The sequence below is a fragment of the Dermacentor silvarum genome, chromosome 7 (assembly GCF_013339745.2).
Source record: "Dermacentor silvarum isolate Dsil-2018 chromosome 7, BIME_Dsil_1.4, whole genome shotgun sequence".
In the NCBI taxonomy this organism is placed as follows: Eukaryota; Metazoa; Arthropoda; class Arachnida; order Ixodida; family Ixodidae; genus Dermacentor; species Dermacentor silvarum.
The window spans coordinates 151,804,439-151,821,970 of record NC_051160.1 but is presented as its reverse complement, the minus strand read 5'-3'; the positions used below and the strand labels follow the sequence as shown (position 1 = coordinate 151,821,970).

The following is a 17,532-nucleotide window of genomic DNA, read 5'->3' as shown; positions in this document are numbered from 1 at the left end:
AAAACGTAAACTGACGTCCTGACTGGCTGGAATGGAGCTCATTAATATGTTAAATAATATTGGAGAAAAGACTGCTCCTTGGGGGACACCACGAGTCTGTTTGAATTTAGAGGAAGAGCAGCCATCCTTAAAGCAATAAAATTCTCTTGATCTCAAAAATTCGGCCAACCACGCAATAATATATTTTGGGACATTATGATTCCGTAGTACATTCAGTAAAACTGTATGTTCCACGGAGTCATATGCTTTAGCTCTGTCTAATGTCACTAAAGCAGAATATTGTCTTCTTTTTCTAGCGAGTTGTATGCGGCTCTCTAAATCAGCATGGGCACACCATATAGAGCAGTCAGCTCTGAACCCTATTTGATTTGGATTCAATATTAAATTATCCGACATCCAGACAGTAATTCTGTAATGTAGAATCCTCTCTATGAGTTTGACCATATTAGAAGTAAGAGAGATAGGTCTAATATTTTCTATGGTGTAACCTAATCCTTGTTTTTTTAGGTATCGGGATTACTTTAGCTAGTTTCCAATCGTATGGTATCCAGGCGTTGTTTAGAGAATAGTTTATAATGCTTAGGAGGTCACAAGGAGATATCTCGAAGAAAATTTTTATCATATGCACTGTAATTCCATCAGCACCTGGAGCTGACAAGGGTAAGTTTCGAATTACTTGAGCTAATTCAGGCACAGTAACTTCGTTGAAGTCTGACGTTAGGGCTGGTTTTTGCAAGTTATGTGACATAGACGACATGAATCTACGCTCAAGGCCTTTTGCAATCTGTTCTAGTGATTTTATCATTTCATCCGATGATAAAGTTACATAATCAATATTAATTGGTGGTGGCAGAATTTTTCGATTTCGCATATATCTAAACAGCGCCTTTTTGTTTTTGGGATTTGAAAGGAAATCATAGTGTTTCCTATCATAATCTTCTTTAGATTTAGCTACTCTGCGTTTAAATACAGCAGCGTAAAATTTGTAATCAGCCCAATTTTGGGGGGACTGGTTATAAAGTAGTTTCTTCCAAGCTGCTTTTCTTCGTCTGTAGTCGCGTGTACAGTCTGGATTCCACCAAGGACTATGAGAGGCTCTCTTGGCAGACGCAACAATAAATTCAGCTTCTTTGTATGATCGTTTGATTACAGCACAAATTTTCATAGGTTTTGTTTCTTCGCGCTCTTCAGAATGGTGAGCCAAATGTGCTTTTAAATCATTTCTAAATTTATTGTAGTTTACGAATACTCGGATCTGAGAGCACGATGGTATTAACGGGCAAGCAATTTCAAATATTATTGGACAGTGATCACTGTTGGTGGCACAGTCCAAGGCTGCCCAAGATAAACTAGTGAGAGATGAACTTATGAAACTTAAATCTAAGGCTGAGCGCGACCGATTGCAAATAAATGTAGGAATTCTGGTATTGAGACAAGTCATATGGTTATCTATTGACCAATCCAACAACGTTTGCCACATTGATCTGTTCGGAAACCCCAACACGTGTGATGGGAGTTGAAATCTCCAACAAGGATTTTATCCTTGCACCATGACGACACCGCGGAATCCAAACATCGAGTGTCTTGCACACCCGCAGGGAAGTGTACATTTACTAAAGTGAATGGTAGGCAGCCCGGTAAGGTTACATCTAAGGCAAAAATTTCACTTTTAGGGGACATATGTTTATATGAAATCTTCACCTTAAGACTAACTCTAATACTAATGAAAAATGCTAAGCCTCCGCCTTTCGAAGGACGGTCTAATCGGAAAGAGCGGAAGTTATTTATATGAAAAGATTGATGTGTTGAAAGCCATGTTTCTTGCAGTGCAATGATATCCGGGGAGAATTTCGATGCCAAATACAATAAATCTGTTACGGCAGAGTGAATGGATCGACAATTCCAATGAAGAATTTTGAGGAATCCTATGGTTGCGAAAGGATTGACTCAGTAACTGCTTTATTTAAAATGCTGTATTTTAAGAAATCTTTCTTTGTAAGGTTGTCTTTGAGGTATTTTTTTGTCTTTGAGTGAATGAGTGAAGTGGCTGTTTTCGACAAAGGGGATCTAGATCCCTTTAGCGATCGTGGATCCATGTCCATTTCATCTGAGCTTTCTGCATCCACATTGATGCCTTCACTGTGGTTCTTGCTTACATCAACAGATAGACCAGCAATTTGATCATCTTGGGACGTGAGTTTAGGCGCTACCTCTTCATTTGATGTTCGTGGACACTCAGTATAGTTTGCGAAGTCATGCTAATAGCTGCTGTTGTGCCGAATATCTGCGCCATCTGGTTAGTTAGAATTTGTGACAAGGACTCACAAAGGTTTCCAGCTAGTCGCTCCATGGCCTTCTCCATTGCCCTTTCGACTGCATGAGCAATAGCAATTAACAGAGACGCTTCCGTGGCGATTGTATAACGGGCTGTGACAGCTGCGTATCCCTGTGTTCTAGCCTGCATTTCAGATATGGCTTCTTGACGAGAACAACGTCTTCGTTCAATGATTTCAAGACCTTGTATTTCTCGTGCCCTTGCCGAGCAATTCATATCATCAGCAGAGTGACCTTCATTGCAGAGGCAGCACTTTTCTTCCTTGCTGGTGCACTCGCTGGAATTGTGTTCCTCCCCACAAACTCGGCACCTAGGAGCAGACCTACATCCTCTCATAGTGTGTCCGTAGCGCCAACACTTGACACATTTGAGAGGACGAGTGGATAGAGGTTCCACTCGATAGATTAGGGGCCATGCCTTAATTTCCGTTGGTCTATCTGTCTCTGCAAAAGTGATAATGACCGATTCAGTAGTAATATTGCTCTTGTCTACCACACGTCCGCATCGATAGACTGAAATTGCACCTGCTGGTGAAAACATCTCTAATATTTCTGTTGGTGTCATGTTAACATCAACGCCACGCACCAGCCCTTTCACACACGCAAAGTGAGGTGGAATGAATGCCCTTACCGGATTTGAAGCAAACGTGGAACACTTAGGAAGGTCTTGTACGCAGGGCTGGTCTGGGGAAAAGCATAGAACACCTCCTCTGCCAAACTGGCGGACCTCTGTGATATTCAGGAAATGGGCTGTCGCCGATCGCAGTTCCGCCTGAATCGCTTTCGGATTCTTCATCCGTATGAAGCCATCATTGGTTGGGACGATAGCCACAGGAACTGATCTGACGCCGTTGCGCAGAAACAAATCCACAGGTAAATCCTGCGAGGGTATAGAGGCGGACCAGAGGGAAGCCCCTGGCCCTGGTGACGAAAATGACATCTGTCTGGTCTGATTGGCAAAAAAGCACTTATTAGACAACAAGTACTCTACTAAAACAGTTAACAATCAAAATAGAGTCAGAAACTACTCAATCCTTGGCCGCAACTCCCAGAGCCGAACACGCAGCACCGACTGGCAGAGAGCCGAGAGCCAACCTCTGGCGCAACCTCTGGCGCTCCGTCGTCGTAGTAATGCTCTTCTTCTTCGTGAAGTGCATCCGCTCTCTTCGGCTTCTTCTTCTTCCCCCATAAGCACACTCTGATTATAAAGCACGCCGTAGTCGAGGACTTCGGATTAATTTTGCGCACCTAGGATTCTTTAACGTGCACCTAAATCTAAGTAGAAGGGCGTTTTTTGCATTTTGCCCCCATTGAAAGGCGCTCGCCGCGGCCGGAATCAAAACCACGACTTGGAGCTCGGCGCGCAACTATCTATGCTTTGCTTTCATGTGAAACTGCAGTTTAAATTAATGTCTAAGGGGAAGAAGTGCATGTTGCAAAGTTTGGGAAGCTGGTCGCGTGGCAGACATACGTCATGGGAGACCTTCTTGGAACATGTGTATATATATATATATATTCTTCTTTCTGGAGTTCTACGTGCCAAAACCCGTTCTGATTATGAGGCACGCCGTAGTGGAGGGCTCCGGGTTAATTTTGACCACCTGAGGTTCTTTAACGTGCACTACAACGCAAGCACACGGGCGTTTTTGCATTTTGCCTCCATCTCGAAATGCGGCTGCCGCGGCCGGGATTCGATCCCGCGACCTCGTGCTCAGCTGCGCAACGCCTTAGCTGACTGAGCCACCCCGGCGGGTGTGTGTATATATATATATATATATATATATATATATATATACACCCATGTATATATATATATATATATATACACCATGTATATATATATATATATATATATATATATTTATTTATTTATTTATTTATTCAAAATACCTTACAGGCCCATTGAAGGGCATCGAGTAAGGGGGGCAACAGTAATTACAAGTTAAAAAAAAGATACAAAAAATAAGTAAATGAAAAACAAAGATACAGACGAAATATCTATATATATATATATATATATATATATATATATATAAACTTGTAGGTTGCGGACGCACGTACGAAAAGAAAACGCTTAACCTTGCACTCATCGCCGCAACGCTTGCAACAGCGAAGCTGGGCGATCGTAGCCCACCACTTCCAGGAAGTGAGCGCGCACTTTTCATCTCATTACTCATTATGATGATAATTTCTTTTCGCGAGTCTCGGACTTACGGCCGTCACTGCGCGTTGCATAGCGCCGCTTGCAACACCGACATCGCGTTCCACCGCGTTGCAATGCCGACAACGCGTTCCAGCAGACCCGCTCCGTGAATGCGTCTGTCTCTCTCTCGCTCTCAAAGCACGCAAAACCTCTTCTTCACCTCGCAGAGCACGAGCGTGCGAACGCGCCAGCTGCGGACGAAGACGACGACGCTCGAACGCAATCATATATGGCTCACATAAATGTATGTTCTGCAAGTGTGGCTGTATAGCCTTTAGTGGTTAAGACGCTTGCCTTGGTACCATGGGTACGCGGTTTTGAATTCCGCCTCGGCAAGAAGGTTTATTCTCTTTTTAAGGGCTCACTCAGTCTCCGTTGGTCGTGTCCGCGTGTAGGAAAAACTCTCATTCGCTCGAGGATGCTCTGTTTTGCACTTTTTATATTTCAGGCTGAAAACATTTAACATAAAAGGCATGCGCTGCCAGTGTTTTGTTTCATGACAATTGATTATGGGCTGTCATTCTCAAAATTCTGAGGAGCTGTATAAACTTGGACATGTAGCAGCACCAGCAACGCGCAGAACTGTTGTCGACGGCGGCGGCGTTTTTCCCGTGTTCACACCGAACGCGCGAGGCGTTTGTGACATGTTTATGAAGAACGTGCCAACCTTTGCCCTACACCTTATAGGGGTGTACCGTAGCGACCATAAGGTCATGGCCCATGTGGTAATATCTTTATCGAGAGTGTTGTTTATATTCGTGAATGTTTCAGGGCGCAGCCTGAACCATCAGAGTGGATACCGCTGCTTGATGATTTGGTGCACCTGAAAAGATTTTAGCTCCGCACGCGTCGGCTCAAGTGTAGCTCAGGTGTTTTTATCTTTTGTGCTTTGTATTTTTATGTCAGAGAAGGCAATAAGGAAAAAAAATCCGGCGTGTTCTAGTGGCTAGGATACCTGGCTCTCACCCAGGAGGCCCGGGTTCGATTCCCGGCGTCGGAATGTTTAGTTTAGGTGTCATGGTGTAATGGTCAGCACTTTCGACTTTGAATCCAGCGATCCGAGTTCAAAACTCGGTCAGACCTCTCCCTCTCTTTTTATTGCTCTGGATTATAGATTATCAGCAATTACGGAGCATTCGCATTGACGGAATCAACCTTGCGGCACGGGTTTCTTCGTTCCGGCGTGGTCTAGTGGCTAGGATACCTGGCTCTCACCCAGGAGACCCGAATTCGATTCCCGGCGTCGGAATGTTTAGTTTGGGTCTCATGGTGTAATGGTCAGCAGTTTGGACTTTGAATCCAACGATCCGAGTTCAAAACTCGGTGACACCTCTCCTTTTATTGCTCTGGATTATAGATTATCAGCAATTACGGAGCATTCGCATTGACGGAATAAACCTTGCGGCACGGGGTTCTTCGTTCCGGCGTGGTCTAGTGGCTAGGATACCTGGCTCTCACCCAGGAGGCCCGGGTTCGATTCCCGGCGTCGGACGGCCCGGGGTTCTTCGTTCGGACGTGGTCTAGTGGCTAGGTTACCTGGCTCTCAACCAGGAGGCCCGGGTTCGATTCCCGGCGTCGGAATGTTTAGTTTGGGTCTCATGTTGTAATGGTCAGCAGTTTGGACTTTGAATCCAACGATCCGAGTTGAAAACTCTCTGACACCTCTCCCTCTCGTTTTATTGCTCTGGATTATAGATTATCAGCAATTACGGAGCATTCGCATTGACGGAATAAACCTTGCGGCACGGGGTTCTTCGTTCCGGCGTGGTCTAGTGGCTAGGATACCTGGCTCTCACCCAGGAGGCCCGGGTTCGATTCCCGGCGTCGGAATGTTTAGTTTGGGTCTCATGGTGTAATGGTCAGCAGTTTGGACTTTGAATCCAACGATCCGAGTTCAAAACTCGGTGAAACCTCTCCCTCTCCTTTTATTCCTCTGGATTATAGATTATCAGCAATTACGGAGCATTTGCATTGACGGAACCATCCTTGCGGCACGGGTTTCTTCGTTCCGGCGTGGTCTATTGGCTAGGATACCTGGCTTTCACCCAGGAGGCCCGGGTTCGATTCCCGGCGTCGGAATGTTTAGTTTGGGTCTCATGGTGTAATGGTCAGCAGTTTGCACTTTGAATCCAGCGATCCGAGCTCAAAACTCGCTGACACCTCTCCCTCTCCTTTTATTGCTCTGGATTATAGATTATCACCAATTACGGAGCATTCGCATTGACGGACTCAACCTTGCGGCACGGGTTTCTTCGTTCCGGCGTGGTCTAGTGGATTCTACTTCCGCCCACCGCAGTGAACGGACGCAGAATGCCTTGCTCCGTAGGGGCGGTTACAGCGGCCCTCGGCCGTGGTACCAGGTGTACGGATAAGCCTTACCCGGAATACCAAGTTGTTTTGCCTCATCTGCCTTCAGGTACTTCAGTTTTGTACACTGTATTTTTGCACGCTGACGTTAAAACCAGGCCGTATCGGGTCGAGCACTTTCGAGATGCTATCGCGAGTCTTGCACTGCTGCCGGAAGTGGTGGCCCTTGGCGCCTTCCAAATGAATCACGTATGGGCGGTGACCTTCCTTGATGAAGCTTCGAAGAAAAAGATGATAGCGGCGGAATCTTTCAACGTGAAAGACCAACCCTGCATGGTTTTTGATCCGTGCAACCAAGGAATCAGGCTGAAGCTTTATTGGCTGTTGCACTTCGTTCATGACGACGAGGTTCGTGCAGCCTTAGCCTCTTACGGAAAGGTTACAGATGTCACCCGAGAAAAGTGGCGAGTACAGGGATGCAATGACAAAGGGTCCACCACCCGTTTGGTCACACTCCAGCCTAAACCTGGCGTGACAGTTGAAGACTTGCCTCACCAGGTGCGTGTAGCGGAGAACTTAGCGCTCGTGCATGTTCCAGGAAGACCCCCGTTATGCCTCCGGTGCCATGGAACGGGACACATCCGGCGCGAGTGCCGCATACCACGCTGTGCATTTTGCCGCCGCTACGGCCACGAGGAACAAGATTGCGTGAGGTCGTATGCTGCGGTAATAAGCCCAGTCAAAAGCGACGAAATGGCTGAACACATAATGGACCACGCTGACGCCGATGCGGCGTCCCGAGCAGAGACCGATGAGCAGGCGGCAGATAGCACGCACCCGGAAGCGACTCCAACACCGGAGGAAACCAAGAGCTCCAGTGGCGGCCAGACTGTCGACGCAAAGAGCGTGCTGTCTGAGAAACCGACTACTGAAGGAAATATGACTGACACAAAGGGTGCGCCATCAGCGAGCACGTCGGAGTCGACCACGAAAGACGGCACCGGGGATTCCGAGGATATCGAAATGATAGCAGCTGCCAAAGCAGCTGCAAAGAGGCCTCGTGAGGTCATTGATGGATGTGAAGACACACCGGAACGATCGAGCAGCGGCGAGCCCTCACCGAAGACGCCTATAACAAGGCGACCCGGCTTCAAACCGAAGCCGAACATACCGCCTGACAGGCGGACGACTTCAACACCACCCTCGCAATAGCGGGGAACGGACTGTGCCGAGACAGCGTGCCCTCAGTGCAAGACCTACCCTAGCGGACATGTAGATCTTGCCGCGTACTGTTTATTGCCTTTATTGCCTGCCCAGACGTGAGTATGATTCTGTCTGTATGCCTAATCTAAACATGGCTGTTAGTCTGACAGTTCCCTTTTGCGTAGGGACGTTAAATGTGAGGCGTCTGGCATCCCGCAGAAGGCAGTGCCAGATAAACCGGCTCTTGTTAGAAAATGATATCGACATAATGGCAGTGCAGGAAACCAAAGTAGAAAGCGAAGAGCAAACAGACAGAATGGTCGAGCCTTTCAGGAATAGGTATAATGTATGCGTGTCTCACGCCAGAGGAACTTCCGCGGGTTGCATAATACTTGTTCGAAAATGCACTGATATTGTTGTGCAAACTGTCACGTCCAGTGATGACGGTAGGCTACTAGTCATCGACTTTAGTTTTTGCGGCCTCCTCTGGCGTGCAATATGTGTTTATGCGCCGAATAAGATACACGAACGCGAAGAATACATAGGAAACCTGAAAGCCTGTATGACGTACGAACGAAACATAATATTATTTGGGGACTTTAACTGTGTGTGTAGACCGCAAGATCGAGCAAACAGATTGACCTATCGCGATAAAAGTGCGTTACTGTTGAGCACGCTTGTAAACGAATTTGAACTAGACGACGTTGGTTGTATTTTTGACGGCGACGAGCACGTACAGTATACGCACTATCAAGGTGTAAGTCACGCTAGACTTGACCGCATATATGTTTCTGCTGAAATCACACCGCATTTTACTACGTACCGAGTAAAGAACGTCACATTTAGTGATCACTGCTTGGTCACAGTGACAGTAGGTACCAAAGCAAAAGTATCAAGATTCAGTTGGAATTTGTGGAAATTAAATGATAAATTGTTGGATGATGAAATATTTCTTAAGAAAGTAAAGGAGAAGATGGATGGAATATTTTCGGTTGAAACTTCTAACTTCACAATAGTTTGGGAACAATTTAAGAACGAAGTAAAGATTGCCGCGATTGAACGAGCTTGCGTGCTGCGTAGCAATGAAAAACAGCAAGAGAAAGAACTAAAGAGCACGTTAGATTTTATGACTACTGTTGAGAGTACTAACCCTGGACACTTTAGCAAGGAAATACGTGACCTGAAAAGTAAACTTGAAGTGATTGATGAGAATAAATATCGCGGGGCGATATGGTCAGAACACGAGCGGAAAGACTATGGCGCGGAGAAACGCCTACTAAGCGGGCACTCGGTGAAGAAAAAAGGCAAGCAGTAAAAAAAGAGATAAAAGAAATAAGATATAAAAACGAAGCGACACGTGATAAACAATTGATAAAGAAAGCGTTTGTTGAGTGTTATCAAAGACTGCTAAGCCCTAAAATAAAAGATACAGTAGCCTTTCGAAATGATTTTCTATCGCTCATGCCAAGGCTAGACGATGAAGTGAGAGAAACGCTTGAGCGGCCAATTAGTCTGCATGAGGTAGAACAGGCCATCGATGAGCTAAGCACCGGCAAGGCACCCGGGCCTGATGGACTAGGCGCTGTCCTTTACAAAACCTTCAAGAAAGAACTGGCACAAGCGTTACACCGCGTGATAGATGAGTGCTATGATCGAAAAAGGGCACCATTATCGTTTAGAAAATGCCATGTAGTATTAATTCCAAAATCAGATGATCCCAGGAAATTGATGGCTGTTGAGGCCTATCGACCAATAAGCCTTACGAATGTAGACTATAAAATATTTACAAAGGTGCTAGCCAAGAGATTGCAGAGCGTTATCACACACCTCGTACTGCCTCACCAGACATGTGGCATCAAAGGAAGGACCATTTACACAAATATACACACCGCTAGAACTATCCTTGAATGCTGTGACATAAATCTTGATAACATAGCTATGATACAACTAGATCTTCAGAAAGCATTTGACAGGGTCAATCATGACATATTACTATCAGTATTAGAACATTGTAATGTAGGAAGCGTCATCACTAAAGGCATCAAAATGGTATATGAAGAGTGTGCCGTAAACCTTATAATCAACAACACCTTAAGTGAGAACATTCCAGTGCTGTCAGGTATAAAACAAGGGTGTGCGTGCTCGTCTCTTCTTTTTGCACTTTATTTGGAACCCTTATGTTTAAAAATTCTAAGAAATGAAAGGGTGCATGTTTATTCCTATTACACCAGTGAAGTGAAGATACTGGCATATGCGGATGACATCGCCATATTCTGCAGCGACAAGGACAGTGTTAAAGAAGCTGTTAAGGAAGCTACAGCATTCTGCAGCAACACCGGAAGTGCCATTAGCTGGGATAAGTCTCTTGGCATTTGGCATGGAAATTGGGAGGAAACGCCGGAGACGTATACGCAAATATGCGATGGACAAATATTCCTGCTAGTTACTTGGGAGTGCCTCTTCAGCATTATAGAAATACCACAGAATACTGGGCAGGAGAGACAGACAGGCTGAAGGACCAGTCTGAAAAATGGGGAGGGCATAACTTTTCTACGTTTTCACGCGCAACAGTCTGTAATGTATTTTTTGTTGCAAAAGTGTTTTATGTACTTCAAGTGTTCAGTATGAGCAGAATTTGTGTCCAGAAATTACACAGAGTGTTTGCCACCTATATATGGAATTCTACATGGGAACGCACCAGTCGGTCAAACTTGTTCCTTTCCATGCGAAACGGAGGACTTGGACTGTGTCATTTGTTTTTGAAACAAATTGTTTCAAGGTTTTTCTTTTTGCGAGACCAAAGGGATATTTTCTTGAGTGCTGTTATACACGCCAAAATGTGTAATCCTATTCCGGAATATATTGTGTCGCCAAACGCAGAGACACGGGGAACAGTGAGCAGCTTTTGGCGCGAAATTGTCTCAGCTTATCAAGTACTGAAGTCGCGATTTTCCTTAGAATACCTGGGCACAGTTGCGCGTAAATGATTATACAAAGATCTACTCGATGTATTTTTGCCAATACCGTTGTACCGCTCCATCTATCAACTAGGACAAGAACGTGACGTTTTAAAACGAGTTCGGAAAATGCCAGTTAGAGCGTCATCAAAAACCTTTTTTTTTCAACTGCACACAGGCACGCTCCCTGTAAAACCGTGGCTGGAAAGTAAAGGTATCTTGGTTCCATTGGGATTGCACTGTTTGATATGCCAGAAGACCGAAACGATAGAGCACATCTTTCTGGACTGTCACGATGCTGTTTTCCTGTGGGACATTCTTCAGCGGACAGTCAAGAAGGAGTTGCCAGTATCACCCTTTGGTATCAGATTTTTGCCATGCGCAGATACAGAGGACGTGCCATGTGACATGCTAATGCTGTTGTGCTTGCACAGTGTATGGAAAACGAGGATGGCGGTCAGGAATGCGGATATAAACGCACGATCGGCAGTGCAAAACTTCATTGAACACTGTGTGTACGTACGAGATGTTCTCAAAATCCAGAGAGACCCACCGGATTGGTTACCTGTTCTTGATAAGCTGGCTTATCTGAGGCCATTTTAGCCTCCCACTCGAGCCATGAAAAGGCTCACGCGTATTTTATTATAATTGTATCCTTGTCTGTATGAGTTGTGTGTTTGTAAGTGGCAAACCGGTAATAAAGAAAAAAAATCCGGCGTGGTCTAGTGCCTAGGATACCTGGCTCTCACCCAGGAGGCCCGGGTACGATTCCCGGCGTCGGAATGTTTAGTTTGGGTCTCATGGTGTAATGGTCAGCAGTTTGGACTTTGAATCCAGCGATCCGAGTTCAAAACTCGCTGACACCGCTCCCTCTCTTTTTATTGCTCTGGATTATAGATTATCAGCAATTACGGAGCATTCGCATTGACGGAATCAAACCTTGCGGCACGGGTTTCTTCGTTCCGGCGTGGTCTATTGGCTAGGATACCTGGCTTTCACCCAGGAGGCTCGGGTTCGATTCCCGGCGTCGGAATGTTTAGTTTGGGTCTCATGGTGTAATGGTCAGCAGTTTGCACTTTGAATCCAACGATCCGAGCTCAAAACTCGCTGACACCGCTCCCTCTCTTTTTATTGCTCTGGATTATAGATTATCAGCAATTACGGAGCATTCGCATTGACGGAATAAACCTTGCGGCACGGGTTTCTTCGTTCCGGCGTGGTCTATGGGCTAGGATACCTGGCTCTCACCCAGGAGGCCGGGCTCGATTCCCGGCGTCGGAATGTTTAGTTTGGGTCTCATGGTGTAATGGTCAGCAGTTTGCACTTTGAATCCAACGATCCGAGTTCAAAACTCGCTGACACCTCTCCCTCTCTTTTTATTGCTCTGGATTATAGATTATCAGCAATTACGGAGCATTCGCATTGACGGAATCATCCTTGCGGCACGGGTTTCTTCGTTCCGGCGTGGTCTAGTGGCTAGGATACCTGGCTCTCACCCAGGAGGCCCGGGTTCGATTCCCGGCGTCGGAATGTTTAGTTTGGGTCTCATGGTGTAATGGTCAGCAGTTTGCACTTTGAATCCAACGATCCGAGTTCAAAACTCGCTGACACCTCTCCCTCTCTTTTTATTGCTCTGGATTATAGATTATCAGCAATTACGGAGCATTCGCATTGACGGAATCAACCTTGCGGCACGGGTTTCTTCGTTCCGGCGTGGTCTAGTGGCTAGGATACCTGGCTCTCACCCAGGAGGCCCGGGTTCGATTCCCGGCGTCGGAATGTTTAGTTTGGGTCTCATGGTGTAATGGTCAGCAGTTTGCACTTTGAATCCAACGATCCGAGGTCAAAACTCGCTGACACCTCTCCCTCTCTTTTATTGCTCTGGATTATAGATTATCAGCAATTACGGAGCATTCGCATTGACGGAATCAATCCTTGCGGCACGGGTTTCTTCGTTCCGGCGTGGTCTAGTGGCTAGGATACCTGGCTCTCACCCAGGAGGCCGGGTTCGATTCCCGGCGTCGGAATGTTTAGTTTGGGTCTCATGGTGTAATGGTCAGCAGTTTGCACTTTGAATCCAACGATCCGAGTTCAAAACTCGCTGACACCTCTCCCTCTCTTTTTATTGCTCTGGATTATAGATTATCAGCAATTACGGAGCATTCGCATTGACGGAATCAACCTTGCGGCACGGGTTTCATCGTTCCGGCGTGGTCTAGTGGCTAGGATACCTGGCTCTCACCCAGGAGGCCCGGGTTCGATTCCCGGCGTCGGAATGTTTAGTTTGGGTCTCATGGTGTAATGGTCAGCAGTTTGCACTTTGAATCCAACGATCCGAGGTCAAAACTCGCTGACACCTCTCCCTCTCTTTTTATTGCTCTGGATTATAGATTATCAGCAATTACGGAGCATTCGCATTGACGGAATCATCCTTGCGGCACGGGTTTCATCGTTCCGGCGTGGTCTAGTGGCTAGGATACCTGGCTCTCACCCAGGAGGCCCGGGTTCGATTCCCGGCGTCGGAATGTTTAGTTTGGGTCTCATGGTGTAATGGTCAGCAGTTTGCACTTTGAATCCAACGATCCGAGTTCAAAACTCGCTGACACCTCTCCCTCTCTTTTTATTGCTCTGGATTATAGATTATCAGCAATTACGGAGCATTCGCATTGACGGAATCATCCTTGCGGCACGGGTTTCATTCGTTCCGGCGTGGTCTAGTGGCTAGGATACCTGGCTCTCACCCAGGAGGCCCGGGTTCGATTCCCGGCGTCGGAATGTTTAGTTTGGGTCTCATGGTGTAATGGTCAGCAGTTTGCACTTTGAATCCAACGATCCGAGTTCAAAACTCGCTGACACCTCTCCCTCTCTTTTTATTGCTCTGGATTATAGATTATCAGCAATTACGGAGCATTCGCATTGACGGAATCATCCTTGCGGCACGGGTTTCATCGTTCCGGCGTGGTCTAGTGGCTAGGATACCTGGCTCTCACCCAGGAGGCCCGGGTTCGATTCCCGGCGTCGGAATGTTTAGTTTGGGTCTCATGGTGTAATGGTCAGCAGTTTGCACTTTGAATCCAACGATCCGAGGTCAAAACTCGCTGACACCTCTCCCTCTCTTTTTATTGCTCTGGATTATAGATTATCAGCAATTACGCAGCATTCGCATTGACGGAATCATCCTTGCGGCACGGGTTTCTTCGTTCCGGCGTGGTCTAGTGGCTAGGATACCTGGCTCTCACCCAGGAGGACCGGGCTCGACTCCCGGCGTCGGAATGTTTAGTTTGGGTCTCATGGTGTAATGGTCAGCAGTTTGCACTTTGAATCCAACGATCCGAGTTCAAAACTCGCTGACACCTCTCCCTCTCTTTTTATTGCTCTGGATTATAGATTATCAGCAATTACGGAGCATTCGCATTGACGGAATCAACCTTGCGGCACGGGTTTCTTCGTTCCGGCGTTGTCTAGGATTCCATTTCCGGACGCGCTAGCGAACGGTTGTGTCATCATGAGCTCCGATGGAGCGGATATTGCGGCCCACATGGGTCGCGGAAACAGGTTTTTTGCTGAAGAAAACCAGGGTTATGAAGTCATTTTGCCGCAGCTACCCAAAGGTGCGTGTGTTACAAATACTGTTTTTCTTCACGGAGACATCAGGGTGAGACCTTACCGTGTGGAAGACGTCCGCGATACGATGGTTCGTCTGGGAATGCTGCCCGAGGTGCTTGCCTTAGGGGCCTTCTAGATGAATCACGTCTGGGCGGTGACCTTCAGCACACCAGAAGCAATGAAGAAGATGCTTGCGGTTGACGACGTCAAGTTAAAGGAAAGGCGATGCCTGCTTATTGACCCAAACAAGCAGGACGTCAGGCTAAAGCTTCATTGGCTTTTGCATTACGTACCAGATGAAGATGTGCGCACCGTGTTTGCGGCTTATGGGAAGGTGACTGAAGTATCAAAGGAGCGTTGGCGCGTCAATGGTATCACGGACAAGGGAACATCTACTCGCACCGTAACTCTGGAACTCAAAACCGGAGTGACTATCGAGGATCTGCCACACCAGCTTCGAGTGGGTGGTATCAACAGGCTCTTGATTGTGCCCGGGCGTGCGCCACTGTGCTTGCGATGTCGTCGAACGAGGCACATCCGACGCGACTGTCGCATACCCCGGTGTAGTAAATGCAGGCGCTTTGGTCATGAAGACAACGAGTGCGCTCAGACATACGCCAGTGTGGCAGGCCCTGTGACAAGCGACCGTGTCGCGGAGCACACAATGGACCAAGTTGACGCCGAAGAAGCAGCCAGCAGCGGAAGAGGGGGTCCCGTGTACACGCCCCTCTCGAAAACACCGACGGAAAAACAAAACCGAGTGGTCCACGAGGAAGAAGTCAGGCGTCTTAATGAAACACCCAAGGCTGACAACGAAGCACCGGTGGACAAAAATGACGACGAGGAAAAATTTTCCGACGCGTCGAACAGCCAGCTGGAAGACATGGACGTCGGGAGTACAGGTGTCAGTGGCGCACCTGCAAAGCGACCGATTGATGATGTCGCAGGTGACTGCGACATACAAGGCGCGGAGCCCGGAGGGGAGCCGGCGGCGAAAGTGGCCTCGGGCCGGCGACTCACCACCAAGCCCAAGCCTAACGTCAGCGCGGGCACCCGACCGCCGGCGAAGCCACCTTCGTAGCACCGAGGGTTGTGCTTCAACTAGGGGCCGCGAAACTATAGACCTAAAAGGACACGGCTAGTATGGCTTCTGCATTATGTGAAGGGTGTGGCGGGTGCACGCCGTGTACGTGTATACCCGCAAGTCTCTCAGCGGCGGCTGCAGTCAACGCCGGGTCTATGTGTGAGGTAAGAACCATGCGGTCCGTTCCAACATGCACGCAGACTTCGCAAACTAGAAGAGCGTTACGCGTAGCCACTTTCAACGTTTGTGGCCTACGGTCTAGACGAAAGCAATACCAGATCAGTCGTCTGTTCCGAGAGTATGACCTTGATTTGATAGCAGTTCAGGAGACGAAGGTCGAAAGTCAGGAGCAAACGGATCGCATGGTCGAACCTTTTAGGACTTCTTACAATGTTTGCGTGTGTCATTCAGTTGGCACCTCTGGTGGCTGTGCGATATTCTTGCGAAATTCTTTAGGTGTTGTGGAAGAATATGTTTATAGTAGTGAAGACGGCCGACTTGTCATTTGCGATTTTCTGTTATTGTTTCAGAAATGGCGGATCATCTGTGTATATGCACCAAATAATGTTAAAGATCGACATAGGTTTTTTGCAAGTGTTGAACCATATTTAAAATGTGAAAAGAACGTGGTGTTGCTGGGTGATTTTAACTGCGTGTGCCTAAAGGAAGATAGGAACAGGGGATTGCCTGTTCGGGATCAAAGTGCTTTGTTCTTATCTACGATTTTGCAAGAGTGCGGCTTAGAGGATGTTGGAAATGTACTGCAAAATGGATGTGGTCCTGTCTATACCCATTTCCAACGTGATTGCCACTCCCGTTTAGACAGAGTATACGTGTCAGATGTGCTCGTACCACTTTGCAACAGTTATGATGTTAAACCGGTATCGTTTAGCGACCACAGCGTAGTTATGTTTTCAATAGGAGTAAAAAACATTAGGTCACGTTTTTCGTGGAAATTATGGAAATTCAACAACAAATTACTTAACGATACAGTTTTTGTTGACGAAGTAAAAGTACTTATAGAAAAATTACACTTGTTACAGTCGGGGAGATTCGTTGAAGCCTGGGAGCGGTTTAAGGAAGAAGTTAAAATTACAGCTATCGAGCGATCTTCAACATTACGCCGGAATGAAAAAAGAAAAGGAACTACAGTGTCAGTTGGAATTCTTGTTGTCAGTCGAGAGTGCGCAGCCAGGCAGTTTCTCTGACGAAATAAGAAAAATAAAGAATCAGCTCGAGATAATGGATACAGAAAAATACAGAGGCGCAGTTATACGCGCACGCGCAGAACATCTCTGGCTTGGCGAAACACCGGCGAAACGATCCATGAGCGAAGAGACTCGGTATGCTTCACGTAAGGAAATAAAACAGATAAAATACGGCGAGGAGACTACAAGGGACAAACTAAAAATACAACAAGCGTTTGTAGATTATTACAAAGGATTGCTTGGAAGCAGCGGTAAAAGCGAGGCCTCTTTAGACAGTGAATTCTTGTCGCTGATGCCCACTTTAGATAACGAAACCAGGTCACGCCTTGAAATTCCAATTAGCTTAATTGAAATAGAAAGAGCAATAGATGATTTAAGTGAAGGTAAAACGCCTGGTCCAGATGACCTTGGGGCTGCTTTTTACAAGGCATTTAAGCATGAACTCTCGAGGGCTCTTTTTCAGCTCTTCACTGAGGCGTACGAAATAAACGAAGCACCACCATCCTTTAGGAGGTCGCATATTGTACTGATACCAAAAAGTGACGATCCAGTGAAGCTTTTATCTGTGAGTGCTTACCGTCCTATAAGCCTCACTAATGTCGATTACAAGGTGTTCATGAAGGTGCTAGC

At 46.8% G+C, this 17,532-nt stretch overlaps 12 non-coding genes across 12 annotated transcripts; all 12 read left to right on the top strand.

The window, feature by feature from the left end:
- Positions 1–5,465: 5,465 nt before the first annotated feature.
- On the top strand, positions 5,466–5,537 carry Trnae-cuc (transfer RNA glutamic acid (anticodon CUC)). Its single transcript has one exon. It is a non-coding gene; the product is annotated as a tRNA-Glu (tRNA).
- Positions 5,538–5,957: 420 nt separating this feature from the next.
- Trnae-cuc (transfer RNA glutamic acid (anticodon CUC)) lies at positions 5,958–6,029 on the top strand. Its single transcript has one exon. It is a non-coding gene; the product is annotated as a tRNA-Glu (tRNA).
- A 266-nt stretch (positions 6,030–6,295) lies between these two features.
- Trnae-cuc (transfer RNA glutamic acid (anticodon CUC)) lies at positions 6,296–6,367 on the top strand. Its single transcript has one exon. It is a non-coding gene; the product is annotated as a tRNA-Glu (tRNA).
- A 177-nt stretch (positions 6,368–6,544) lies between these two features.
- On the top strand, positions 6,545–6,616 carry Trnae-uuc (transfer RNA glutamic acid (anticodon UUC)). The gene has a single exon. It is a non-coding gene; the product is annotated as a tRNA-Glu (tRNA).
- Positions 6,617–11,965: 5,349 nt separating this feature from the next.
- On the top strand, positions 11,966–12,037 carry Trnae-uuc (transfer RNA glutamic acid (anticodon UUC)). Its single transcript has one exon. It is a non-coding gene; the product is annotated as a tRNA-Glu (tRNA).
- Positions 12,038–12,462: 425 nt separating this feature from the next.
- On the top strand, positions 12,463–12,534 carry Trnae-cuc (transfer RNA glutamic acid (anticodon CUC)). Its single transcript has one exon. It is a non-coding gene; the product is annotated as a tRNA-Glu (tRNA).
- A 177-nt stretch (positions 12,535–12,711) lies between these two features.
- Positions 12,712–12,783, top strand: Trnae-cuc (transfer RNA glutamic acid (anticodon CUC)). Its single transcript has one exon. It is a non-coding gene; the product is annotated as a tRNA-Glu (tRNA).
- Positions 12,784–12,960: 177 nt separating this feature from the next.
- On the top strand, positions 12,961–13,031 carry Trnae-cuc (transfer RNA glutamic acid (anticodon CUC)). Its single transcript has one exon. It is a non-coding gene; the product is annotated as a tRNA-Glu (tRNA).
- Positions 13,032–13,208: 177 nt separating this feature from the next.
- Trnae-cuc (transfer RNA glutamic acid (anticodon CUC)) lies at positions 13,209–13,280 on the top strand. Its single transcript has one exon. It is a non-coding gene; the product is annotated as a tRNA-Glu (tRNA).
- Positions 13,281–13,457: 177 nt separating this feature from the next.
- Positions 13,458–13,529, top strand: Trnae-cuc (transfer RNA glutamic acid (anticodon CUC)). Its single transcript has one exon. It is a non-coding gene; the product is annotated as a tRNA-Glu (tRNA).
- Positions 13,530–13,707: 178 nt separating this feature from the next.
- On the top strand, positions 13,708–13,779 carry Trnae-cuc (transfer RNA glutamic acid (anticodon CUC)). Its single transcript has one exon. It is a non-coding gene; the product is annotated as a tRNA-Glu (tRNA).
- Positions 13,780–13,956: 177 nt separating this feature from the next.
- On the top strand, positions 13,957–14,028 carry Trnae-cuc (transfer RNA glutamic acid (anticodon CUC)). Its single transcript has one exon. It is a non-coding gene; the product is annotated as a tRNA-Glu (tRNA).
- The last annotated feature ends 3,504 nt before the right edge of the window (positions 14,029–17,532 follow it).